At 45.4% G+C, this 26,873-nt stretch overlaps 1 long non-coding RNA gene across 2 annotated transcripts in view; it reads left to right on the top strand.

Annotated features, from left to right (window-relative positions):
- The first annotated feature begins 2,681 nt into the window (after nucleotides 1-2,681).
- LOC103248471 (uncharacterized) overlaps nucleotides 2,682-26,873 on the top strand; it is an 88,450-nt gene continuing 64,258 nt past the window's right edge. For both annotated transcript variants that reach the window (XR_012094593.1, XR_005242728.2), the window contains exons 1-3: nucleotides 2,682-3,783; nucleotides 4,527-4,685; nucleotides 7,634-7,763. This is a non-coding gene — a long non-coding RNA (uncharacterized lncRNA). The remainder of the gene's footprint in view (nucleotides 3,784-4,526; nucleotides 4,686-7,633; nucleotides 7,764-26,873) is intronic.

Here is a 26,873-nt window from a genome sequence, read left to right on the forward strand (position 1 = left end):
GCTCACAGCCTGGATGGGAGACAGACCCACACTTAGATAATTATAATGCAGCCGGGCAAGTACCAGGATCCAGTGATGTATGGGGGTTATTCTGAGCACAGAGGAGAGGTCTCAGGGGCCAGGGCAGGCTTGCCAGAGGCGGCACCAACACTACTGAGTCTTGAATAAGCAGAAATTATAGCTGGGCCAGGCCAAGCGGGGTATAGAGGTGAGGAGGGAAGAGCTGAATTCTTTTCCTGTCTGAACCACCCTGTTTAAGAGCAACATGGGGCAACCAAACCATATGAAGAGGGGAAATTGACAAGCACAAGTCCCTTGACTTTAGAGAACAAATTTTAATCTCCCTTTCTTTGTACGAGGGTCTCAAACTCAGTGTCCAGCCATCCAAGCTCTGGCCTATGGGGATCCTTCACAGTTCCTCCCAGGGGGTCAAGGCAGCCCAGCATTTCCTGGGGGATGCAGATGAGCTCAGGGTGTGTGCTCATCATGTCCTTGATTGCAGCTGCTGTGAGTTCACCTCTTACCTGTCAGGATGATCAACAGGAGCTCGGCAGTTGTAATCAGCAATGAGTTACACGTGTCATTAGGTTAACAGGGTAACATGGGCCACGCCAGAAGATATGTCTACAAGAGGGTCTCCCTGGTAGCAGCTACGGCCAGAGGAATAATAAAGGCAAGTCTGTCCCAGGTGGGCACCTCTGCTATTTTCCACTGGAGGCAGGGGCTGAGACCTCGAGGGGGGAAATGCCAACATGGGCCAGTTTCTCTAAGGACTCTGGGGCTCTATTAGCCCCTAGGCTACATTTCTTGACTTTACCATTGTTACTATTCCCTTTTCTAGGTGGATAGTGGGATAATGGGAGGCAATGTGGTTAAACTGTTTTAAAAAAAATAAATGTTGGCCAGGTGTGGTAGCTCACGCCTGTAATCCCAGCACTTTGGGAGGCTGAGGCGGGCAGATCACCTGAGGTCAGGAGTTTGAGACTAGCCTGGCCAGCATGATGAAACCCTGTCTCTACTAAAAATACAAAAATTAGCCAGTGTAGTGGCTCATGCCTGTAGTCCCAGCTACTCAGGAGGCTGAGGCAGGAGAATCGCCTGAAACTGGGAGATGGAGGTTGTGGTAAGCCGAGATCGCGCCACTGCACTCCAGCCTGAGCGACAAGGGTGAAACTCCATCTCAAAAAAAAAAAAAAAAAAAAAAAGTTATTGTCTGTATCGAAGGTATCCAACATGATGTTAATGTGATTTTATGAAAAGCAGCCTTTGCAGTCAAGTAGACATGAACTTGAATCTTGGCTCTGCTACTTCAGCTGTGCAGCTTTGAACACTTAACTTCTTTGAATGTGAGTTCCTCACCTATTAAATGGGGTTAATCATGTCTATTTGTATTTATTTCCAAAGGGTGTTGTGAAGATCCAAGGGGATAGCACATGTAAAGCACATTCTTCTTACCTTTTATCTCCCTGAGCTGAGTGTAGTGGCTGCAGTCATTCATTGAACAATTATTTATTGTCCACCTATTGCTAAGCATTGTTCCAGGTTCTGGGGAAACAGTAATGAACAAGTCTCTGTTCTCATCAAGTTCACATTCTGGTGGGGAAGCTTGAAAATAAGTAAGTAAACTAAGCAGGATAACTTCAGATAGTGATAACAGCTACAGAGAAAAGGAAACAGGCCCATAGGATAGAAGTGATTTGGTGGGAGGTCTGAAGAGGCTTTAGGGAGCACGGTGGTCTTTGAACCAAGACCTGGAGGCCAAGAAGGAGCTGGGCCTGCGGAGACCCGAGGAAGAGCATTCCAGGCAGAGAGAAGAGCAATGGCGCAATGTGCTGAGGTGGGAAAGCATTTGGCAAGAAAGAAGATGCTTGCAGGAGGCGCACTGTGAACCCTGGGGAGTATGGGATGAGGAGAGGAGCAGGAGCGAGGTCCATGCATGTTCCCAAACTCTCTGCTGAGGTGTTCTTGGTGCTGCTGTGAATTCGGAGGGGCTCTTTGGGATATTTTAAAGGTCAAAGGCAACACTCAACTTCTGTTGGGCTCCATGCAAACTACTAAGCAGTGCAGGATAGCTTGCAGACTCAACATTAGATTGCCCTACATTTTTTTTTTTTCCTTGAGATGGTGTCTCACTCTGTTGCCCAGGCTGGAGTACAGTGGTGTGTTCTTGGCTCACTGCAACCTCCGCCTCCCAGGTTTAAGAGATTCTCCTGCCTCAGCCTCCTGAGTAGCTGAGAATACAGGCACGTGCCACCACACCCAGCTAATTTTTGTATTTTTAGTAGAGATGGGGTTTCACTATGTTGGCCAGGCTGGTCTTGAACTCCTAACTTCAAGTGATCTGCCTGCCTTAGCTTCTCAAAGTGCTGGGATTACAGGTGTGAGCTACCGCGCCCAGCCTGCCCTACATGTTTTTTGATAAAACCATATTTTTCAGAAGCTACATTTTCAGTTTTTGTCATTTGCTATGACATAAAACATGTACTATGGGAAAAATCAGTATAGAATAGGGAATGAGGGTGGCAGTGTCTAATCCAATTCCAAGGTTTGAGAAGTTGCGTGGTGCCCAGAAAGCACACACATCCCATTAGTGAGAAGTTGTGGCTAATAATAAGATAATTGTTTTTTCTATTTTATATGCATTATTTTTTGTAGTAGCTACTAAGTTGTTAGGACAGAAATACTTTTTACTTTGGGTCTAGCTACTTAATACACAGAACAGTTAGGTATTTCTTTAGGCCTAGGGTTACTGTGAAAAAAAGCATTGAGACATTAAGGGCATGATAAACAGACAAGGTTGGAAACTCCCGGGCTAGCTGTCATGAAATCTTTCTCATTTCAAGCACACGACCTTATATTGTTGCCTTTTCATAGACCCAGGGGTGTGTGTTTCTGTGCATGTGTGGGTAACCTGAAAAGGTCATCTAGATTTTGTAACTGGGAGGGTCCCCAACCTACCTGACCATTAGGATCACCTGGGGGAACTTTGCAAAAATCGTTTCCTGGCCTCTACCCAGGGGATTCTAATTCAGTGGGTCTGACATTTGAATCTGAGTTCAAAGATCTCCGCTCTAACTCGCATTCTTCAGGCATCCAGGATGGCCCAAATGGAGCCGGTCTGCCCACATCTGGGGGTTCTAGTTGTTATACGTTGTGCCTGGGGCCAGGTTGTGTGGCTTTTTCGAATCCCCAGACGGGGAAGGGGCGTGGAGCACGTGTCCCTTGGAACCCTGGGGGAGGTCGGTGCTGGAAGCGCTCATCTCCACCTCCAGTCTGGGTGCGCGGCGTGAGTGACCCGAGAGGAAGACGATTCCTTCCGTAGGAAGCCCCTGCCAGCAAAGTCACCACCTCCCAGGCCCACTGGACTCGGACCCGAGCGTCCTCCGGGAGGGTTTCTGGGCGTGGCGGCTGAGCGCGGTTCGGGGAGACGCGGCCGCGAGGTGGCAGCAGCGGCCCTCTGGCAGCCACGGTGCGTCCCAGGGGGCGGGGACGCGCCGGCTCCGGGCGGGCGTGGTCCCTCCTGCGGGCGCCTGGGTTGGCCGGGCGGACCCCAGAGAGGGGGAGCCGCGGGGACGCAGCGACAGACTCGGGGTGCTGGCAGCGGCCGCCCACGCCTCCCAGGGGTTGCAGGCCTGGGCGCCGGGGTTGGACCAGTCTTCCGGGCGTTGCACGCCCTGGTTTGGTCTTTATCCATGGTTTGTGGCGGGGCAAGACGTTAAGTTGGGTAACACCGAGGTGAGCCGCGGTCCTCGGCACCAGATGAGGAACCACTGTCTCAATAAGGTGTGACGTGGAAAATTTGTGTGTCTGTGTGTGACTTAAAAATATCTCCTTTGCTGACGTCTAAAATTTCACTATTAGAGATGCAGTCTTTTGTCCTAAAGATTGTTCTCTATTCAAGGCCCTGGGAGGGAGCAGTGCATTAGAACTTGAGCTCTTTAGGGTGAGTCAATGATTTCATCTCATCCTTGTCGGCAAGGCAAGGGTTAGCCCTAGGTGCTCAAGACACAAAGAGGACCGAAGGAGCATTAATTGGTACTTGCTAATCAAGCCTTAGAGACCAGAGCGCTCCCTGGGAATTTTACTTTAGAGAGAAAACTCATTGGCCCTGGAGCAGCCCTGTGTCGTATCCACTTTGTGAATATTTTAGAGAGGGTTAATGGGGTACTAGCACAGTATGATTAGTTCAGTTCATTGGATTATTACTTTGTAAAAGAGGCAGCATCTTTACTAGTGCTGTAATAAATTGTAAAATTATTATCTCCATTTCCGTTCCTTGTAACTTCTTTCTTTGAATTAAGAAAATAGTGTGGTAGGGTACCGTGAACTTTGGAGCCAGAAATTCCTTGCTTGGAGACCCCTGTCTGCCATCTGTTGACTGGCTCTGTAATTCTGGAAAACAGCCTTCCTAAACTTCAGTTTTCTTATCTGTAAAATGAGAAAAATGCCGCCTACTTGGATGGTGATTGTGAGCATTAAATTAAATTCTGGAAGGAAAATATCTGGTATTTGTGTACTGATTTCAGGTCTCGGTGCTGTGTGTGTAATGGTTACCATGAGAGCTTCCCTGCAATCCAAATCTGTGTGTCTCATTCTCAGTGACACCAGTGATGCTGTTAAACAAGGGCAGTCTGGTTCATGGATTTTCACAATGCAGACTGACATCAAGGGGACCCTGCTGTCAGGTACAGAGGGCACCACAGTGACCAGGAACTGCCATCCTTTCATACCAGGTTTTAGGAGGCTTTACCAGAAGGAATGGAAAATGCTTGTGGGCAGTAACATTGAAACAGCATTTGAGGACTGGTTCTGCACAAAACCTTAAATTCTTCAAGGACTTTGACATTTGTTTATTCTTGTAACAAATTAAAACCTATCCTGTGTGTTGATTAGAGATCTTCAAACTGTAAATACCTTGAGGCAGAAGTGAGGTTTTATCTTTTAAAGGACAGGCCCCTACTCTCCTACGTAATGAGTTTCTAAAAATGGATGTGAGCACCAATCAATATTTCTCTGGTTGTTAAAGTCAAGAATAAAATGGTATTTTTAAGCTCACAACTGCGTAGGATGAATTCTGTACACTTTTATTTCCCTCTGTTCTCCTTTCCTATTTGAAAGCTGATTAGTTTATGGACTTGGGATCAGATTATTCATGCATTGTTTTTTGATGTTGTATGTCTCTTGGTTCTAGGGTATTTTTGACACATATTCTGTCTTGTAACCATAGTTAAACAACTATTTTAGACCAACTCTCTGTGTGTAATTGACTTCAACACTCACTACTAGTCCTTTGACACTCTATTTTTTCCTTTCTTGAGTAATTTTAAGTCATCGTTTGGGCAGCTGAAATATATTTTAAAGTGATTTAAAGAATATGTGAGTGGCAGACATTCTGAGCTCTTTTGGTTGTCTGTCCTCAAAAACTAAACTTATTTGTGAGTAAAATTTTCATCTAAGTGTTTTCCATATCAAAACTCTGTAAGCTACTCCTACATTGTAGTAGAGACAAAGGTCAGCACAATTTTTATTCCATCTTTCTCCTTCCTTCCCTCCCACCCTCCCTCCCTCCCTCCCTCCCTGCCTCCCTCCCTCCCTCCCTCCTTTCCTCCCTCCCTCCTTCCCTTCTTCCCTTCTTTCCTTCCTTCCTTCTTTCCTTCCTCCCTCCCTCCCTCCCTTCCTTCCTCTTTCCCTCCCTCCTTCCTTCCTTCCTCCCTCCCTCCCTCCCTCCTTTCCTCCCTCCCTCCTTCCCTTCTTCCCTTCTTTCCTTCCTTCCTTCTTTCCTTCCTCCCTCCCTCCCTTCCTTCCTCTTTCCCTCCCTCCTTCCTTCCTTCCTCCCTCCCTCCCTTCCTTCCTCCTTCCCTCCCTCCTTCCTTCTTCCCTCCCTCCTTCCCTCCTTCCCTCCCTCCCTCCCTCCCTCCCTCCTTTCCTTCTTTTCTTCCTTCCTTCCTTCCTTCCTTTCTTCCTTCCCTCCCTCCCTCCCTCCTTCCTTCCTTCCTTCCTTCCTTCCTTCCTTCCTTCCTTCCTTCCTTCCTTCTTTCCTTCCTCCTGGGCTCCCTCCTTCATTCCCTCCTCCCTCCCCTCCTTCCTCTTTCCCTTCCTCCCTTCCTCCCTCCCTCCCTCCCTCGCTCCCTCCCTCCCTCCCTCGCTCCCTCCCTTCCTTCCTCCCTCCCTCCCTCCCTCCCTCCCTTCCTTCCTCCTTCCCTTCCTCCCTCCCTCCCTTCCTCCCTCCCTTCCTTCCCTCCTTACTTCCTTTTTCTTTTGGTCTGGATGTACATAGAAAACACTTAAAAATTTGCTTGTAATTTAAAAACTTCTCAGGATATTTCTGGATTTGAGCGTCTCTTGGTTACTTTTACCTGGAACCTGGTGAACTGAGTCCACTTCTCTGTTTCCCCTTTCTGTCCCTTTTTGGAAAGTTTTCTTTAATTATATCTTCAGTTATTGTTTCTCTTTTGATTGTTCTAGATTCTTCTTCAGAAACATAACTCTTAGGCTCAATCTCTATTCCTGGTCTTCCACAGCTATCGTCTTCTTTTTAAAGTACTGTATTTTATTGAATCTAAGCTAGTATTTGTTGTAAGAAGCACTATTATTATATGTACAACTAAGGAAGAAAAAATGCTGCCAATTAAACTGTGACATAATGCCATGATTACAGTCCTGTGAAATTGGTAAGTTGCTCACACCATTCTCTCTCTTATTTTGATAGACTTCATCTATTTTGAGGGACTTGGCAGTTGCTCCTGCATTTGGTTGCATTGTTTGGCATGTGACAGGCAATTCTTTTTGCATGAGTCTCAGTTACAAAACATAACACAGCTTCTACTTAAGGATACCTTCCTTTCTTGGGTCCTGTCAAGCACTTAGTTTTTCTTAAAGAAAAAAAAAAAAAATAAAAAGAATTGCAGTGGTTGGTCCAATAATAGACATTTGCTTCAGTAATATCAAATTACATCCTGCTGCTTGAATTCCATGCCTTTCTGCATACATAATAACTTCTTGTTTCAATGCCAAACCATAGTGTAATCTTTTAAAAGACATTTTAAATGGCAATTAAACTCACATGTAATTGCAACAATGTATACAACTCAATTAAAGTGCTAATAACATGAACAGCTGAGACCAAGTTCACCCATGCCCAGGTCTTGATGACCTCACCATGGCAGCTCCCTGGCCCAGGGCGCTTATAAGATGCCAGTGATTGCAAGACTTGGCCTGATTTCAGAAGTGCTGATGTGGCAACACAGACATCTTAGAATTAAGGAAATAGTTTTAATTCTTGGTGCTCTTTCTTGGCATTCCGAAAGTGTTCCTCCAGTTTGCCATCTATAATGCTTTCTTAGTTTTCTGCCATGTCCATTCCACTCATTGACTGCTTTCTATGTGACTTTTAATTATGTTTAATAATTTAATTTTCTTGGGAATATTTTTCTCTTATTACAACCAGCTTCCTTTATATCTTTTCTTGAGTCCATTGGCCAAATTCTCTTTCATAAGCTTGAAGCCCCTAATATCTACCCTGAGACTGTATTCTAGTTAGTAGAATGGGAATGCAGGTGATGTGTGTGACATATAGGACTTCCCCATAAGAGCCTTTAATGAGTCATCCTCTGTTCTCCTTCCCCCCTTCCAGCTGAGTGCCATGAGAGGACAGTGACAACCTTGGAGGCCTCATGGTGAAGGTGGCAGAACCTTTGTTAGCCTGGGTGCTCAGGGTGGACAGCTGCTCTTGCCAACTGGGAACATCTGCCTCGAGCGCTTTTGTAAGTGACAGATAAACTTTTATTGTATTTCAGCCAAGATACAAACATTGGATGTATTTGTACAGCAGCTAAAGGTACTCTAATAATACATATTCTGAAATCACCATGTACCCTAAAATATTTTAACAAAATTCTTGCAATATTTGTATGAGAACTGCTGGATTTTGCTTTCTTAACCAATTTGCTGTTGCTACTGGAAAAAGAGAATGAAATGATCTCAAATGAGGTAATAAAATCATTACTGAATTTTAACAGTTCCATCATTTCTGCCAAAAATAAAAAAAAAAAACAGAAGCAGCTTTAGAGTACCATTCTTCTCCAGTGGGTGTGTGCTGGTCTGATTTGCTTGGACATTTGCAGAGGGAAGAACACTTACAAGTAGTAAGGAGCTGAAGTCTGAGTGGATCATATCTGAATATTGTTTAATATTGTTTTCAGTAACATATTTTTAAAAACTCCACTCTTTTAGCTAACTTCTTTCTCTTGATATCCTAAAAGTTTTGCTTCACTGTTCATTGTAAAAGAATCACAATTAGGTCTAACAAGGGAGCCGGCCCCCCATCACAGTTTTGTAAGAACATAAAATGTCATCTCACATGCCAGTCTTTGAAGCTTATCCTGATAGCAGTTTAACTCAGCTTGTTTTCTATATCTATGTGTATTTGTGTGTGTGTGTGTGTGTGTATATATATGTGTGTGTATTTATATGGTTTTCAGTTTTAATTTCGTAGGGCCACATTATGTTTTTCTATTATAAATGCCAATTTTAAAACATTTTCTTCTGGTTTCTGTAGTAAGTTATCTTCAGAAATGTGCTCTTTTTCTTAGTCTTCTGGCTGATGCTCTGTTTCCCTTATTCTCTTATGGTGAATGCTGTTTTTCCATAGGCCTCATGAGGGTTCCCTCTCCTATATCCCCTCTTCCGCCTGGCACATTTAAGCAAGTAGAGCTCCGTGGAGCCTTGGTGCTTGCTTGCTAAAAGAGGAAGTGTAGATTGTGCAGATTGTCTTTGGCTTTGCTCACTGCCCTATTCCTAGGTCTGTAGCTGAAGGGCAGTTGTGGTGCACAGCGCCCCAGAATTGAAGGGCATTCATCTTGTGCAGCCCTGCTGAACTGGCATGGGATCTCCCCCTACCTCTTCTGCCCATTCTCTAACATAACCAGAACTGATGGGGGATATGAAAATCTTACTCTCCAGCACAGACTACCTTTGTGCTTCCTATAAGGCATGCTGTGTGGAGAAAATGCCTTCCAAAACATGACGTGCCATTGGTAATCCTCTTCTGCTTTCTGCTCCGTGGTTTCCCAGTAATTGCATTCTATGAATGGATGTAGATTGAGGGAGAGGTAATAGTTCTCTGGCTCCTGCAAAGAATAGCAGTCATAATAAAGAGCCAGGTTTTCATTTGACTTGGTCCTGGGTCTCTGAACTGGAGGTAGAAAGTAGGAGAGAAAGAAAATGTCTATCATCTTTCAAGACGATGGTGCTCTTCTGTTTTCTAAGAAGCAGCACGGACTGTTTGTCTCAATGCAGCTCAGCTTTAGCAGCTTTATTTAGTTAGTAGGAATTCCTTCTAGATCCTGGTAGCAGGTTGTTAGTCTTCATTTTCATTATTGTTGTGAGTTTTTGTCATTTTTCTATATGATGCATAATTTAGGGAGAAGCTTGGAGATCCTTTGTCAGGAACTTCTAGCCAAATGCCATTTTAAACTCTAAGTGGACCTGATTTTATTTTACTTAAAAAAATTAGGTCTGGGAATGAGTTCAGTTTACTTATTCGTCATGTTCTGTTTGCCTTAAACCACTTATGAAGTGTCCATGGGCTCCAAGGTTGCCCTCCAATGCTTTTCTAAATCTCATTGTTGCCTACACCTTTGGAGGAGGCAGGGTGAGTGAGACCCTTTTTGGTAGCGTGTAGCCACGCCAAGCAGTCATCAGATGGTGGGTAATTTCTTTTACCTAGGGTCTCATTCAAGATTCTTTGGTCGTTAATAATAGAAACCAACTACAGCCAGTTGCAGGGGAAGGGAAAAGAGTACATTGTGATACTGGGATATCTTACAAGATCCCAGGACAATTGGGCCTTTTAAGAGGTGGGACCGGGAGCTCTGAAGCTGCTAGGAGCCCATAGTCCTTGTTCATTCTCTTCGTCTGCATCCTGTAAAAGAAACATTAATTGCAAACAAAGTCCTGTTCAGGGTGTACATGTGACTTTGCTCTTCACGTGCATGATGTAAAATGGATGCCTCATAGCTCCTGAGTTTTCCTCTTGTTTATCCAAGTAATCAGCTCAGATTGATTGGATGCCTCTAAGTCTTAATTTCAGACTCCCAGGGAGAGAGAGAATTGGATGGGCTTGGGTCATGTGATCACCCTAGTCCAGTCGATATGGATGTGTGTCTGTGTATGAGATGGTGCAAGCATGACTACTGGCAGTTGTCAGAGAAAGGGGCTTATTGTGAGCTGGGCAAGTCCCTGCCACCCTTGGCTTTTGGAATCAAACCCCCTAGACCCTCCTAAAGTGAGCAGGAGTTCCTGGCCATGTGTTCCTTGGGCAGAGTGGAGCACCCGTCTTCCCGTTGTGCTGTGGGGTCTTGGGGGGCGCTCATGAAGAACTGTTGAGTAATTTATAAGACTGCACACCTGCATCTCCAGCTGACTCCCATTACATTTTCCTTGGCGTTGTTCCCACTCCCCTCTAATCAGAAAGACTCTTTAATGAGAGATCCACATTTTGCAAACTTTCTTTCTAGCAGAGACATTATTTGGAAACCAAAGTCTTCCTTCAGTTCTAAAGCAGGACCAATCATAGTGGACATGGCCCTCTGCCACTGTTACTTTTTTCTATGCAGATAGAAATGGAAATAGGTTTTTCATAGATACATGCAATGGCATTCCGCAGAAATTAGCAGTGTAGGGAGAACATTGGCCTAGGGGTCAGAAGTTCGGATTTTGTTCTTGACACTGCCTTTCATGTAAAACTTAAAGACTTCGGGCAATTTTACAAATCAACTGAAATCTCAGTTTTTAAATTAATAAAGTGGGGATAATATTTTCTTTGTTTATCATCTTATCAAGTGCTTAAATATGATCACATTTCTATAAATAGAAGATATTCTTTATTACATGCCTTTGGATGGACTATTCATCACTTTCTAACAAAATTCCAATGGTTAATAGAGATTTGAGGTTTGATAGCAGCAGGAGAGGTGGGAACATAGAAAGAGTGATTAAATAATCCTTTGAATCATATAAGGTAAGTTAGAAGCAGAGCTGGGGTGAAGGCTTAAACACAGGTCTTCTCCAGGTCCCCGTTTTTTCCAGCAGACCCTCCTGTCTCAGTTTGCAGTTGGCCCGTCCTGATCTGACATAAAAGAGGAGACTCCATGTCGAGATCCAACCACGGCGCTGTGCCCTGCCCACATGATAAATGTCTGTGCGTATCCTGGACAAGACTTTTAGTTAAAAGTGCTGACTGCTTTGTAAATCTGTACGCCTGGGAGATCAGACCTGTTGGCGTTTTCTCCTCTTCCTTCAGTGTGTCACGGGGGTGGAGGGGGAGGTGAGAAGAACAGTAGGCAGGGTCTCAGCAGAAGTGAGGCAGGTCTTGGGGGTGATTTTCTCCTCTGTGCCTTCTGGGGACTTTGTGGGGTGAAATAGGGTTAAACTAAATGACAAAATCTGAAGAAATGAGGCCTCACTTCCTTTGGTTTTGAAGCAGCAGAGGAAATATGACAGGAAAAGCAAAAAGAGTAGGTGGCACTGTTAGAGCACGTTCTAGTTTACAGGGACGTGGCGTTCATGGGTGCTGGGCCACTGATCTTCACAAGCGACCCTGTGGGCCGGATTTTGTTATTGTCACTGTAATCCGGGCAAGGATCTGGGTAATAAGTCCAACCAAGGTTAAGAACCACTGCTCTTGCTTTCCCCAAATTCATGGCAGGCGACAAGTTACCTTCTGACCTATTGCTTCTCAAACTTTAATGTGCATAAGAAATACCCGTGGCTGTTGTTAAACATCAGATTCTGAACCGGAAGGTCTGGGAGGGCCTGAGATTCTGCATTTCTCATCAGTGACCAGGTGATGTTGCTGGTCCTGGAACTGCCTTTGAATATCTAGGTAATCTGACCAATATACCTCCCTGATATTGACCGCCTGCAGGGCTGGGTGTCACCTGACCCAGGGTCCCCAGCTGTGCTCAGGTGGCCTCTCCCCTTTCCACATGGCCCCTCTGCCTTTTTCCCCACCCTCTTTGTATTAGGGTCCTCCAAGGATCCCATGACAGGCCTTCTGCAAGATGGGGAATGAGAAAAGCTGGTAACTTGGCTTAGTCCAAATCTGAAATCTCAAAACCGGGAAGGAGCAGGCAGGTGAGCCCACACTTGGAGCCACAACCCCAAGTCTGAGGCTGAAGACCTGAGAGCCCCCCGGCAGGCTGATGGCGCAAGTACCAGAGTCAGAAGGCCAAAGGACCTGGGGTCTGATGTCCATCCGAGGGCAGGAGGAGAGAAAGCAAAGCATCCCGTGTTTTGAAAGGAGAGAGGGGGGAGGGGGCGGGGAAGAGGAAGCTCAGTAAGCTGAATATGCCGCCGTCCTCTGCCTGCTTTGCTCTGGCCGTGCTGGCAGCCGACTGGATGGTGTCCTCCCCATTGAGGGTGGGTCTTTCTCTCCCAGTCCACTAACTCCCAAGTTCACATCATCTGAAAACACCCCCACAGACACACCCAGAAACAATGCTTCACCAGCCACCTCGGCCTCTCTCAGTCCAGTCAAGTGGACAGCTGGTATTCACGCTCACATTCCCCAGCCGCGCTGGTGTGGGACTCCGCCCGTTTGTGTGGTTGCACCCTGAGCCCGGCGCCTCTTCCCTCCCACCACTGGGTTTGCTCCTGCGGCTTCCGGACTGGGCTTCTTTCCAGCACTGCTTCTGGTGCCAGGGCCGGTGCCTTCCAATTGCCCCATTTGTCGATGTCAGCCCAGTTCTAAGGTCTGCCAGGGCAGGAGGGAGGCTGTGCTGTGAAGACCAGAAAGTCTGGTGTGTGAGATCAGAAGATTTGAGTCCTGCTCTGCTACTTCCTGGCTGTACGACCTTGAGCAAAAGTTACCTGACCTGCCTAAGCCTTAGTCTCCTCACATGTAAAGGGGTGAAGGTTGCTGCCTTAGAGGTTTACTGTGAGATTAAATTAGATGATGTAGGTAAGGTGCCCATGTCAGAGACTGGCACGCCCAATAAACAATCATTCTATTATTGAGGAGGTTGGAACTAAGTGTTTATTGAATATCCAGCATGTGCTACGTGGCAATAAGTGATTTATAGACATCATCTCATTTGAGCCACAGAACAACCCTGCAAGGTACACATGATTTTCTCTACGGTACCGGTGAGGTAATTGAAATCAGAAAGGGTAACGACTCACCCAAGAATGCACAGCAAGCAGGTTCTAGGACCAGAGCTTGCATTCCTATTTTTTGAACTTTGAAACTTTTTGCAGGTTTCTTTTCTTTTCTTTTTTTTTTTTTGAGATGGAGTCTCACTCTGACGGCTGGAGTGCAGTGACACCATCTTGGCTCACTGCAACCTCCACCTCCCAGGTTCAAACAATTCTCCTGCCTCAGCCTCCAAAGTAGCTGGGACTATAGGTGCACTCCACCATGCCTGGATAATTTTTGTATTTTTAGTAGAGAAGGGGTTTTACTGTGTTGGCCAGGCTGGTCTCGAACTCCTGACCTCAAGTGATCCACCTGCCTTGGCCTCCCAAAGTGCTGGGATTACAGGCATGTGGGCCCCTTTTGCAGGTTTCTTTGACAGAGTTATTGCTGGTGTGACAGAGAAGAGGGGCTCAATGAACACTTGTCTTCTTAGATGTTGAGGGGAGGAAAAGCAGCACCAAGAGGGCTGAAAGGCAGCCTCACTGCTCTCCATTTGCCCTTGGAGGACAGACTGGCAGACAGGAGCAGGCAGGTTAGAGGTGAACAGCCAGGTCAGAAAGTGACTTTGATGGGAGACACTAACAAATGCTCCCTGTCTGCCCCTGCCCTGTGAGCGAGGGAATGTGGGGCTTGCAGGAACTATAGGCTTTTGTGTCTTCCTCAAGAGCAAAAGCAATTTTTGTGTGTGTGCCCTAGTGGGTCAAGAAGGAGCTGGGGGCAGCAGGGTGAGTAGAGTGGGTGGGGAATGAATGAGATTTCCCTGTGGTTGAGGCGTGGGATGGAACAGGCACGCCAGCAGGCTCCCACCTGTCTTCGTGCAAAAGAGTCCTGAGAGGCCCGAGCTCACCCATCTCATCATCTGCCAGACCCGGGCACTGCCCATCACGAGTCTCTGCCTTTGCCGCCTGTGGTACTAGGTTGCTGATGTGAAATGTAAATCGTGCCTCTAATAAAGCAGCCTGGCAGTGGGGAGCGTGCTGAGGAGAATGTGGAAGTGGACTGGGGAGGCTGCAGGGAGCTGGCAGCTCGAAGTCCCAAATAACGGGGACTGTGGAGCTTGTCTGGTCTCTTGCAGTAGACTCTTGCCCATCCCAGGCCTTGCTTAGTGGGATGAGGAAACCATAGAGTGAGGGATGGAGACTGAGGCTAGAGACCTTAGATACGGCTGTCCCAGAGACTGGTTACTTAGCCCACTTTCCCCTCCAACCAGACAAGCTGTGGCACAGTGCCCGACATGCTCCTCAGAATGGTGGCAGCATTGCCATGTGCTGCTGTGCAGTAGGAGGACGGTGACGCTTTTTGCACTGCCCTTTCACACCTCTTAGTGCAGGCATTAGGATGAATCCATTTCATGGAGGAAGAGACGGAGCTAAGAGAAGCTCAGCCAAAGTCTCCTGGCTTCCCAGTGACGATGTTGGCCCTATTTTACCGGGTGGGAAACAGCACTCCACCTTACTTCATACCAGCTCTTGTAGCTCTAAAGCTTGTAGCTGTGTATCTTGAAAAATTTGCAGCTTTTACACAATTACAGGGGGAAAAAAGAACTGTGACGTATGCTTCTTTATTTATATAGCTAGATTCATACATTTTTGATAGTTCTATTATGTCTCACAGTTACCAAAATTCTTTTTATCTGAGACTGGGGAATAAGGGCTTTGCAGAAGAAGAGTCCTCTCCCCTCATCCTTATAACTGCTAAATTGAGATCCTCTACTTCACTTAAAGCTTTATTTATTTTTAACTTTTCATTTTGAATTAATTTCAGTTTTTTAAAAAAAGTTGCAAAAATAGTACAAAGAATTTCCATACACTCTTTAACCCAGATTCCCCCAAATGTTACCATCTTATATAACTTAGAGTATAATGATCAAAATCAGGAAATTAACATTGATAAGATACTATGACATAATCTGTAGCCCTAATTCGAGTTTTGCCAGTTTTCCCAATACAGCCCTTTTCTTGGTTCAGGATCCAGCCCAGGACCACACATTGCCTTTGGCTGTCACATCCCCTTAGTCTCCTATAATCTGGGATAGTTCTTTAATTTTTCTTTGTCTCTCATTACCTTCACATTTTTGAAAAATACTTACTGCCCAGTTATCATCTAGAATGTCCTTAATTTGGGTTTATGTGATGTTTCTTCAAGATCTAAATCCAGGTCATACGTTTTTGGAAAGAATATTACGGAAGTGATGCTGTATCCTTCCCAGAGCATCGTATTAAGGAGCACATCATCGATTTGTTTTGTTATTGGTGATAACTTTGACTTCCTGTTTAAGGTGGGGACTGCCAGATTTCTCTACCGTAAAGTTACTGTTTTTGCCTTTGTAAAGCATTTTGTGGAGAGACACTTTCTAGATATCCTGTTTCTCATCATATTCTACCCACTGATTTTAGGATTTATTAATAATTCAGCCTGAAATAATTATTTATTTTTATTTATTTATTTATTTTTGAGACAGGGTCTCACTTTGTCATCCAGGCTGGAGTGCAGTGGTGCAATCTTAGCTCACTGCAGCCTCGACCTCCTGTGCTCAAGCGATCCCCTTACCTCAGCCCCCCAAGTAGCTGGGACAGCCAGTACCACGCCTGGCTAATTTTTTTGTTTTTTTGTATTTTTTTTAGAGACAGGGTTTCATCATGTTGCCCAGGCTGGTCTGAAACTCCTGAACCCAAGTGATCCACCCACCTTGGCCTCCTGAAGTGCTAGGATTATGGGCATGAGCCACTGCGCCCGGCCTGAAATAATTATTACTATGGAATTTAATTCATATATAAATATAAAGACAAATATAGGTATAAAGCAAAACTAACAGAAGTTTGTAGGCATATTGGCAGGATTGTATCACTTCTTACATCTGGAACACTATTTGTTGGTTCTCTTCCTATTTTGGTCTCATTTAGTAGAGTTTAGTCAGTTGTTAAGTACATAAAATGTTGAATATCACATCTTTGCCACTGTGTTTACTTTCAGGAGTGACAATATTTCAGCTGCTGCCTGATCGTTCCATCTGATTCATTCTTGTCTTTCAGAGCAAACAACCCCACTGGAGCTCAGCACTGCCTTCTAAATTTGATCTGAACTTAAGCTCTGTCTCCTCTATTTAGGCTGAAGATATGTGGTATTGCTCTGTGTGCCCCAGCAAATCTAATTTCCACTCAGGACCAGCCTTTTCTTGGTGAATGACTCAGCATTTTGCAATCTGACATTTTAAGAGAAGCACTTTGCTATTAAACTGAAGCCATATATTAAAGTTAAACCCCGAAGCAAGCACGGGTCCAACAAAGGTTAGACAAAGATAAGACAATTTGTCACACCTACCAGCCTGCAGTGCACAGCAGGAATGAAATGAGATTCCTAAACCCAAGCAGACTGGGGTCTTTGACTTCTAATTCTAATGTGAAGAAACTCTCCTCTGAGGTGGCTGTCACTCTGGAATCCAGCAGACCCTCTCTTGGCTACATTGGTAAACTTTGCAGAGGGGTTCTGTGCGCTTGATCTGAGGCCCTGGTTAGGACAGAGTATTTTAAATGTATTTAAAAGTTGAGCCAGGCGCGGTGGTTCACGCCTGTAATCCTAGCACTTTGGGAGTCTGAGGCAGGTGGATCACATGAGGTCACGAGTTCGAGACCAGCCTGGCCAACACGGCAAAACCTTGTCTCTACCAAAAATACAAAAAGCTGGTTTTGGTGATGCATGCCCGTAATCCCAGCTACTTGGGAGGCTGAGGCAGGAGAATCGCTTGAACCTGGGGGGCGGAGGTTGCAGTGAGCAGAGATCATGCCACTGCACTCCAGCATGGGCAACAGGGTGAGACTCTATCTCAAAAAAAAAAAAAAAAAAAAAAAAAAGTTCAACTTTGAAATTGGGAAAATTATAAATTACAAGTGAGTTGTTAATGATTTTTGTTTTGTGCTGAGGAAGAATTGATGAAATAGAAAAGAAAGTCTAAAGAAAGCCTTCCTATAAGAGCATCAAGAGGGCAGGCTGTCCATTGAGTGATGGTTCTTCCCACATCACGTATTTCCGGTGTACAGAATTGTTGATGACTTCCCTGCCTGCAGAAGTTCTGGCCGGGAGGGATGGCTATTCGAGTGTATCTCTTTTTTGTCTGTGTTCTACCTATACAATAGTAGTGATCTAGGGCACTTTTCTTTGTTAGCCTTGCTATGTCTTGCCCTTCCTGAGTTTGGGAGGAGAGGAAGAGGTAATTAGAAGGACAAAAGGAGGAGAGGGCCATGAATGCCAAACAGGGGGAGAAAGTCAGGGAAATGCAGCTATTTTCTGTCTCTGTCCCTTTCCAATATCCTACCATCTAACTCCTGATACTTTAGGTTCTCTAAATGCTCCAGTGAGGCCCTAGAGCCCCTGGAGATTCAGGCCCACCTCTCCTAGCCCACTGCAAACTTGTTTGTCCCTTACCAAGCAGTCTTAAAGCCATCCCACAGCCCTCAGGCCCTCTCTTCCACAGGCTTGCCAGAGCTCTCTGCTCTTAACTAGAATCTGCATCATGTACTCATTCATCCAGAAATCATTTATTGATGCCTATTCTAAGCCAGTCTAGGGGTTGTGCTAAGTATTGGATCTATTAAAAAAACCCCAGACATGCTTCTTACCCTTGTGGAACTCCTGGTTTAGTGGGAGGACGAGTTTTTAAGTAGATAATCATAATGCAATAATAAGATAGCATTCACTAAGCACCATGTGTCCTTTCAAAATCGCTCTACTCATTTGATGCTCGTGATCACCCTAGGAAGCAGGTGCTGTTTCATATAGTTTGCTGCAGATGAGGCACAGAGAGGTTAAATAATTTACCTAAGGTCATACAGCTAATAAGTGACAGAACTGAGATTTGAACCCAGACGAGCTGGCTCCAGAGGTCAGACTTATGACTGGTGTGCTTTACTGCTTCGAAGTGGGTCAAGCATGGTAGTGGGTGTCCCAGGTGTTACAGGCACGTGGGGCAGGGCCTGGTGGAGGTGGTGGGGTGGTTGAGGGAGGTCTGGGTCTGGTGATGTGTAGGAGGTAACTCAGTGGGGGCCTGGGCAGCTGAAGGTTCCTTCCCTCCCTCCTTTGTTTTTCCTGCCTTCAATATTTCCTGAGCGTGTGTTATGTGCTGGGTAGGCTGCTAGGTACTGGGAACCAAGGATGGGCTTAATGTAGCTTGGGAGACGCTTGTACACACCCTACTTGCAAGAGCCATGTGGTCAGTGTTCTACTAGCAGCATGGACATGAGTGGCTGTGGGAGCAGCACGGAGGACTTCCTGGAGAAGGTGAGGAGCCCATCCTGTGGGAAGAAGGGGAAAGTTGTACTTGGTATGGCTGCTCCAAGATGCTTAAGTATAGATTTTTTTTGTTTTTTTTTTTGAGATGGAGTCTCGCTCTGTCACCCAGACTGGAGTGCAGTGGCGTGATCTCGGCTCACTGCAACCTCCGCCTCCTGTGTGAAGCAATTCTCCCTGCCTCAGCCTCCCAAATAGTTGAGATTACAGGCGCCTGCCACCACACCCAGTTAATTTTTTTGTATTTTTAGTAGAGATGGGGTTTTGCCATGTTGGCCAGGCGGGTCTCAAACTCCTGACCTCGGGTGATCCGCCTGCCTCGGCCTCCCAAACTGCTGGGATTACAGGCGTGAGCCACCGTGCCCAGCCAAGTATAGATATTTAATCAAGTCAGTTGAGCTCTGAGTTCCTGTTAGCCAGGATTGGTGAGAAGTCTAAAAACCAATCATTACTTGGGGACACCCCCCCGACAAGGTTTTCCAAGGTTTTCTGTGGTTTCCACTCTGCACAGATCTGAGACTGCTCTTGAAAGCTGCTCTTCCACCATCTGTCTAGTATTGTGGCACCTCCTGAACCCATCTTGCCTCACGGTTCCTGTCCAGACCAGCCCGGTCTCTTGGACAGCTTTGGGGGTGGCACCAGTCTCACCACGCCTCTGTAGCTCCCAAGGCTTGGTGCCTGCCTTTCACTCAGCCCCATGCAGCCAGCAGCCTGTACAATCTCAGCCCTCAGCAACAGGCTGCCCTGGAGCCCACCCTCCTTTCTCCTCATTTCCACTGAAATATAGAACCGTATTGACCACCCTCTGGTGACTGGGGAGCCTAGACCTTAGGAACACTGCTTAATCCTTACGAGCGGGAAACATTCCTTTCCAGGGACTCTGGAGAAACAAGATATGAAGTAATTTCCCAGTAACCGTAACAACAGCATTCCAGGCAGAGCAGGCAGCATGTGCGTCCCCGTGCTGGGTCTGTTGGGAGTCCTTGCGCAGGGGTATAGGATGTCACTGGGGGATCAGGTGGAGAGAGTGGTTGGGGCGGCTGGTGGAGGCCTTGAAGGCACAGCTGGTGGGAAAAAACCCCAGCATTTACCTGAAGCAGGGCACTGATGTGACCGGATCTGGAGCTTAGGAAGACTGTGGTAACTCTGCGTGTGTGTGTGTGCGCTCACATAGGTGCATGGCCATGTAACAAAATTCAACTGAGAATGACCTAACCTACTGTATGATTTCCTCCAGGGTGGGCCCTGGGATTGGTGTTGTCCTGGTCCCTTCTGGAATGATGTGCTGGGTGGGACTATGCAGCCCGCGGGCCTGCAGCAAGGTGCTTGTCCCACTTCACCTTGGCTCTTATTCCAGGCAAAGCCAAGAGCAGAGTGGGGAGATGATAGCCCATGTCCCATGGGATAGGTGGGCAACAAAGATCAGTCAGAACAGTGACAATATTAATTTTGTATTTTCATCCTTGGGAAACCAAAAAGGATGGACCTTAGAAAACTCTTCTGTCCCGGCTCCTTAGCAGAAGTGAGGGAGAGATGAGACCAGAGGTTTTTCATTTCCCCACGATCTCAGCCAGATCCAGTTTCAAGGACTCAGAGCTTCTTCTCTGTGCCAAGAAGATGCCCAACTCCCCCTAGTCCTCAAATGACTGCAAAGGCAGGGGGACTGCAAGTGACTCTAGAGCTGGGTAATGAGATGAGAGGAAAAAGTGCCCAGCCGTGACATTAAGTGGGATTTATTTTCATCATCTCAGGTTCCCTATTGTATGGCATACTCCTTCGCCACCTGCACATACAGTCATATTTTAGGATACAACTGCGAGGGTTTCAGGGCTCTCTGAGAAATAATGGCTCTGTGCTGTCACTGCATAGATGTGCCCTTTCAAATATACAAAACAGGAAGGTGACCTGCTGATTCAGTGGAAGGCAATAAACCACACATTCAATTAGAATGACATACATTTAATCACAATTGTCTAATGGTATTTGAGATTTCTTATTTAATCAGTAATGAGGCTACCCAGCAATTAATGTTCCTGGAATCGTGGCTGCCCTTACCAGCGCAGTGTTGATTTTAAACTAATCTTTCTATTTTATATCCTCTATCTATTTCTGGAGTTAATAAAGGTGCTCTAATGAGTTGTATTAAAACATCAATTTCTTCTTTTGTTGCACCCACAAGTTTATCATGGTTTTTAATCAAAACACTGAGGTACTCTGTAGGAAAGGGTTTTCCACGTCAGGTTTTGCCTGGATGGAGAAGCCAGGTGGGAGATGGTGCGTCTCATTTGTTTATGACTCTCCCAGCTGTTTGGGCCCCCTCTGGAGAGGTTTGAGGACAGGGACAGCTTCATAGGTGACCTGTGAGGTTAGAAGGGCCCTCAGCTTGGTTTGACGTTCTGCTGTGGCTGTTTTGAAAGTCTGAATACCTTTTGAACAAGAGGCCCCTACATTTTCATTTTGCACTGAGCCCTCCAAATTATGTGGCCGATCCTGTTTGAGGATCTGTGAGAGCGGGTGTGTGTTGATGGTCAGAGGGCAGTGCACGAGAGGCTGCCCCCAATGCCTCACCTTGAGTTGGTGCTATAGGACCCCAGGCTGCACAGGGCAATGTGTGGCGGGCAGAAGAGGCTGGTAGGGACAGGTGAGATGAGATCTGTTCCTGGGTTTCCCACATGGCCTTTTCTGTCCTGAAAGCTCCCTTCTTCTTGCCATCCTAAAGCTTTGGGTGTAGAAATATCAAACGAAAGTAGATGTGAATGAAAGGGGCATTTATAAAAATTCTTTTTTTTGGGGGAGGGAAATTATGTTTTTCTCTGACATCTGTTTTTAAATAGTTATAACAATGGGTAACATTTATTGAGGACGTACCATGGCCCAGGCACTGTTCTAAGTGCTTTACATATTTTATCTCATTTAATACTCACAACAATCCCATGAGATAGGCACAATGATTAATCCTAACTAAACTAAGGAAACTGAGTCAAGAGAGGTTAAGTATATTGCGCAAGGCCATACAGCCGATAAATGACAGCACCAGGCTTACATCTAAACTTAGATTCTGGCATGGTAGAGATGGGCTTTGGAGAGAGGCAGATCCGAGTTTGTTGTTGCTTCTGCCATTGGTTAGCTCTGTGACCTTGGGCAAGTCACTTAACCTCTTTGTCCTCCAGTTTCCTCATTTGTAAAGTGGAGATAATAGAACCTATTATGTAGGGCTAATTTGAAAATTAAGCAAAATAATACATGTGTCTCATCTAGTCTAGTGCCTGACACGGTGACCAGCTATGTGCATGGTTGTTTCTCTGCCTCTTTACAAATGTATCATTTCCAGCTCTCTTCCTGCAGAAAGCCTTTCTCATCTGCCCTCATCTCACACTCCTCACTCATTTGCTCTACTATTTCCTTAAGAATCATTTTCACACCATTATATTGATACATGCTTATTTATATTAATTTACTTATCAATAATTTGTTGAGCACATGGAATAATACGAATTTAGCAGTAACTGTGCTCCAGCCATGAGCAAGGCACTGTACTGGGTATTATATGATGCTTAAGGCACTGCCGTGATTGTGAAGTGTCCTGGCCAATTGAAGGATGCAGTTCATGCCTCCAGGGACTCAGAAGCTACTTGGGAGGTGCGATCCATAACAAACATGTGGGAGATGAAAATAACGAACAAAACATTTTATGTTTGTATCAAAATGAGTGTATAGAGGAGAATAAGAGTGTGTGAATTCATTCGTTCATTTAATTATTTAGGTGTTTGTATTAGGTATTGTGGCAGATGCTGGGAATATAATGATGAGTAAAACCCACAGGATCCCTGTCCTCATGGGGTTTATATTCTAGTAGAGATGACAGGCACTGGATAAATGGAATGGATACACATATAATTAGTTACAGTTGTAATAAGTGGTAGGAAAGAAAAAGTGGGGGTGGGTGTTAGCACTCAGAGAATGGGGCAGGTCTATCCTGACTAATGCAGCATGTGTGTGAAATCACCATAAAATCTGAAAGTATAATCCAAATATAAACTATTACTATTAACATCTGAACACTGTTCCTGTGTCCTGAACTTTGGACCCCATCTTTCCTCTCCAGCTATTCACATCAACCATTCTTCAACTGGACCTCTCTCACAAACTACTCTCTAATTACCCTGGTCCATAGCAATCTGCTCCATTCTCTGAGTGCTAACCACCCACCCCCACTTTTTCTTTCCTACCACTTATTACAACTGTAGCTAATTATATGTGTATCCATTCCATTTGTTCAGTGCCTGTCATCTCTACTAGAATATAAACTCCATGAGGACAGGGATCCGGTGGGTTTTACTCATCATTATATTCCCAGCATCTGCCACAGTACCTAACACAAACACCTAAATATTTAAATGAATGAATGAATTCACACACTCTTATTCTCCTCTATACACTCATTTTGACACAATCATAAATTTTTTTGTTCGTTATTTTCATCTCATTCATCTACTGTGTGTGAGTCTGCCCTGCTCATCATAGTCACTCAGGGACGGGGTCCATCTCCACCTGTGCTTTTAGGATCACATGGCAGGGGAAAGAGAATGGTGCAGTGGCTCTATCTTAGTTGTCTACCACTGCATAACACAGTACCATAAAACTTGTGGCTTAAAACAATGTGCACTTATAATGTCACCATTTCTGTGGGTTAGGAATCCGGATGTGCTTTAGCTGAGTGGTCTGGCTTAGGGTCTCTCATAAGACTGCAATCAAGGTGTCTGCTGAGGCAGTCATCTCAAGGCTCAACAAGGCCAGTCAGCTTCCAAGTTCATTCACATGGTTATTAGCAGGTGACCTTCTCCATTAGGGAAGCCATGTGGAAACAGCCAGAGAGAGAAAGAGAGTGCAACAAGATGGAAGTCACAGTCTTTTATTACCTAACCTTGGAGGTGACATTTCATCCTTTTCACTATATTCTAGTCACCAGGAACAATTGGCTGGGCCCCACTTACACTCTAGAGGAAGGGACCACACAAGTGTACACATGCCAGGAAGCAAGTGTCACTGGGAACTGTTTTGGAAGGTGCCTAGCATAGGCTCTGTATGCTTCAACCTCCACTTAGCCCATCAAGGTGTGATACATGGCCACCCCTAACTTCAGGGGGCAGGGAAGTGCAACCCTACCATGTGCATGGAGGCGGAACTGGCGTATTTGTGAGCAGCTCTGACGCCACCATAAATGATCCTGTAACATAGAGACTCATTTACCGCTGAGAGGGTCTGTGCAGGGTATTGTCAGGGAAAAGTTAGGAAGTCAAATTGGGGTTTATGAGATTAATTGGCTTGAAGGAAATAGGCAGTTGATGAATATTTTTGAGTGTGGGAGTAATTTTAACCATAATTCTTAAAATAATTACTAATTGGCTTTTTAAATGGAAAGGTAGAAATATATGTGCAAGGTAAAAATTCAGAGAGATGTGTACTAAAAAGCAAGGTTCTTTTCCATCCCCAGCATCTAACTCTCATTTCCCAGAATGGAACATTTTTTTCCTTCTCTTGTATATCTTGGAAACATTTAGGGATATCTAAACTATCTATGTACATATTCCTCCTCTCCTTGAAAATCCATTGGACATGTCTATTGTTTTGTGTCTTACTTTTACACCTCACTGTATATCTTGGAGGTAATTTCGCAGCACCTATAGGTCTATCTAATTGAAGCTTTTAGACAGATTTAAACCGGTGGCCGGGTGGAATAGAGCAAAGAGAATGGAGGAAGCTAGACCAATTGAGAGACTCTTTCAACAGTTCTGATTGTTTTCATTCATTCATTCATCAAACATTCATTTAGGTCTGCGCTGGGCTCTGTGATATCAAGTCACATAAGAAATGATCATTGTTTTCAAAGAGCTCAAGGAAGCTCAGACAAGTAAACACATAAATCATCATACAGTGTGCTCAAGTATTGTAACTGGAGTGAAGTGACAAGTGGGATGTCTCTATGAGATAAAAAACGTGAGTGTCTGGGATACTCTTTCTTTGGAGAAAAAATGGCAACGAGTATGGTTTGATAAAGGGTTGCTCTGGGCCCTCCTGAGGGGCAGAATTGACATACCTTTTATTTGTTTCATATCTCTGCATCCTCTTTCCTCTTTCTCTTGCACACACTGACACAATGTCTGATGCAGGCCAGTGCTGCCCGACAGGCTGAGGAAAAGACTAGGGAGAGCCTCACGATGGAACCAGTGGTTTCTCTGTTGTTTCTCAACCTTTGTAGATAGAATCTCCACTGCCTGCCTGGCTGTAGTACAGTGAGCAAATTCTTGATTATGAAGGAAGATGAGCCTCTGATTCATTTTTGATGTTCAATGTTATGAGGCAAGCTTCCTGGCCATCTGTTCAAAGGAGGAACGTGGTACATATTTTGATTATTTTATTTTTATCTTAATCAAGTGGCAACTTTCCATCTTGACGCATCTTAACCTGAGCAGTTGTGGCTGGGAGGCAATGGGCTTGAACAGACTGAGGAAGGAGGGGGAAAGCTATGCCACCTGGCCTAACGCTGGTGTTAGATGCAGGAGCAAAGGCCCCTCGGCACAGCCCTTTCACCTGCCTAATTAGTGAAGAAATTGCAGCCCTCCAATGGGCACTGACATGCTCAGAGCGTCAGCCTCCTGGGGCTCATTACACAAATGAAGGCGGAAGACAGGAATGGTCAGGATCTGCTGGTTACAGCCTGGGGGCCAAGGGGAGCCTCGGCTGGGGACAAGAGGCATCTGGAACTGGAAAGTGGCAGCTTCTTGAAATGGTATAGGGAGGTAACTGCAAAGCTTCCTCATTAGACGCAGCCCACGTCTTAGTCCATTTACCGACATTAAAGGATTGACGTTTTTCCAGCCAATGGCATTTGATGGAAATGTGCGATTATGTTCCAGGAGCTGGCTCTAGGACCTCACGGAGCGAGTGAGATGGAGTAGAGAGTCATAATCTAGCCATTTGTCTTAGTTTGGGTTTCCCTGAAAACTAAGCCTGAAACAAGGATTCGGGAGCAGTGAGTTTATTTGTGGAGTGATCCAAGGCAAGGGAGTGAGGGAGCAGAATGAGCCAGGCAGGGAAGGAGGAAGAGTCAGTCTTGAGTTGGCTGCCATGGCGGTCAACTGGGCCCAGTCCTGGTGAGCATCTGTCAGGAATGTCTCCTCGGACACTTCACTCCGGAGGGGAGGTGGGGGCATTTATTCTCTGATTTCCAAACCCATGGGTTGAGGTTGCCTTCTGGGGTTGCCTTCGGACTGCCCTGCACACTAAGACCCTGAAATTTCAGATAAAAAGCGCTGAGGGTAACAAACAGACCAGCAGGATGCTGGAGGTGGTCCCCTGCACCATTCATGGGGACTGGCTGTCACAGCTGCAGCTGAAATCCTGGTGGGCTAAGGGGAAGTGATGTGGGGGCGCGAAACACATCCTAGTCACTCCTGGAGCCAGGAAGTGGGGAGGAGAGGGTTACCGCCTGGTTATCAAGAGTGACGGTGCGTGAGTTGGTTGGGATGGGGGCACCAATCCCAGTCCCCAAACTCAGATGGGTAAGAAATCTCCAATTCTGTCCTTGCCTGTAAGTAAACCTTATTTTGACTCCACGTTCCCATCATACTGTGCTAGTCAGAAATTTAATCTCGTTTGAGACTCTCCTCCCTGTGTGCCAACTTTCTTCCCAGCTCCATAGTTGGTTCCAGGTTTCTGTGAGCCACTGGAAGACTCTGGGCAGATATTTATAGAAAACAGACTGTTATGCTTACATAGTGCATGACTTTTTGTGTGTATGTGGTGGTAATTCTTCTGGTTAACTAGTCAGGTCGAACAAACTGAGTATTTTCTTTTTCTCTTTTGCAGGTGTCTTTATTTTGCACACTTTGGGGGTCTTCTGTGAATCACTGTGCACAGAGAATGTCCCTTTGTAAGAAGATGGAATGGTTTTTGTGACTGGTTACTGTCCCACTGTCCTTCCACCAGTGATCTGGTCCCCTGTGATCTGGGAGCTCATCCTTGTAGCCATCTCTAAGTGACATAGTGGCCTCAGTGTGTGAATACTGATATGTAGATACTGGGAGTGCCTGCAAGAATTTGCTCTACGTTCCTTGTTAGTTTCATATAAACAAAACTATGGGTCTGTTTATTTTTTGGATGCTCAGAAAGACCTTTTAAAATTTAATTAAAATTATTCTGTAAACTTGAATTTGTTTGATGTCTAGTTCTGTAAGTTTTAACACATATGTACCTTTGTGGAACCACATCAACACAATCAGGATGCAGAGCTATTTCATGACTCCCAAAAAAACTCCCTTATGCTCCCACCCCACCTATAGCCCCTGGAAATCACTTATCTGTTCTCCATCATCATAATTTTGCCTTTTCAAGA

This window comes from Chlorocebus sabaeus, chromosome 1, assembly GCF_047675955.1.
Source record: "Chlorocebus sabaeus isolate Y175 chromosome 1, mChlSab1.0.hap1, whole genome shotgun sequence".
Classification (NCBI taxonomy): Eukaryota; Metazoa; Chordata; class Mammalia; order Primates; family Cercopithecidae; genus Chlorocebus; species Chlorocebus sabaeus.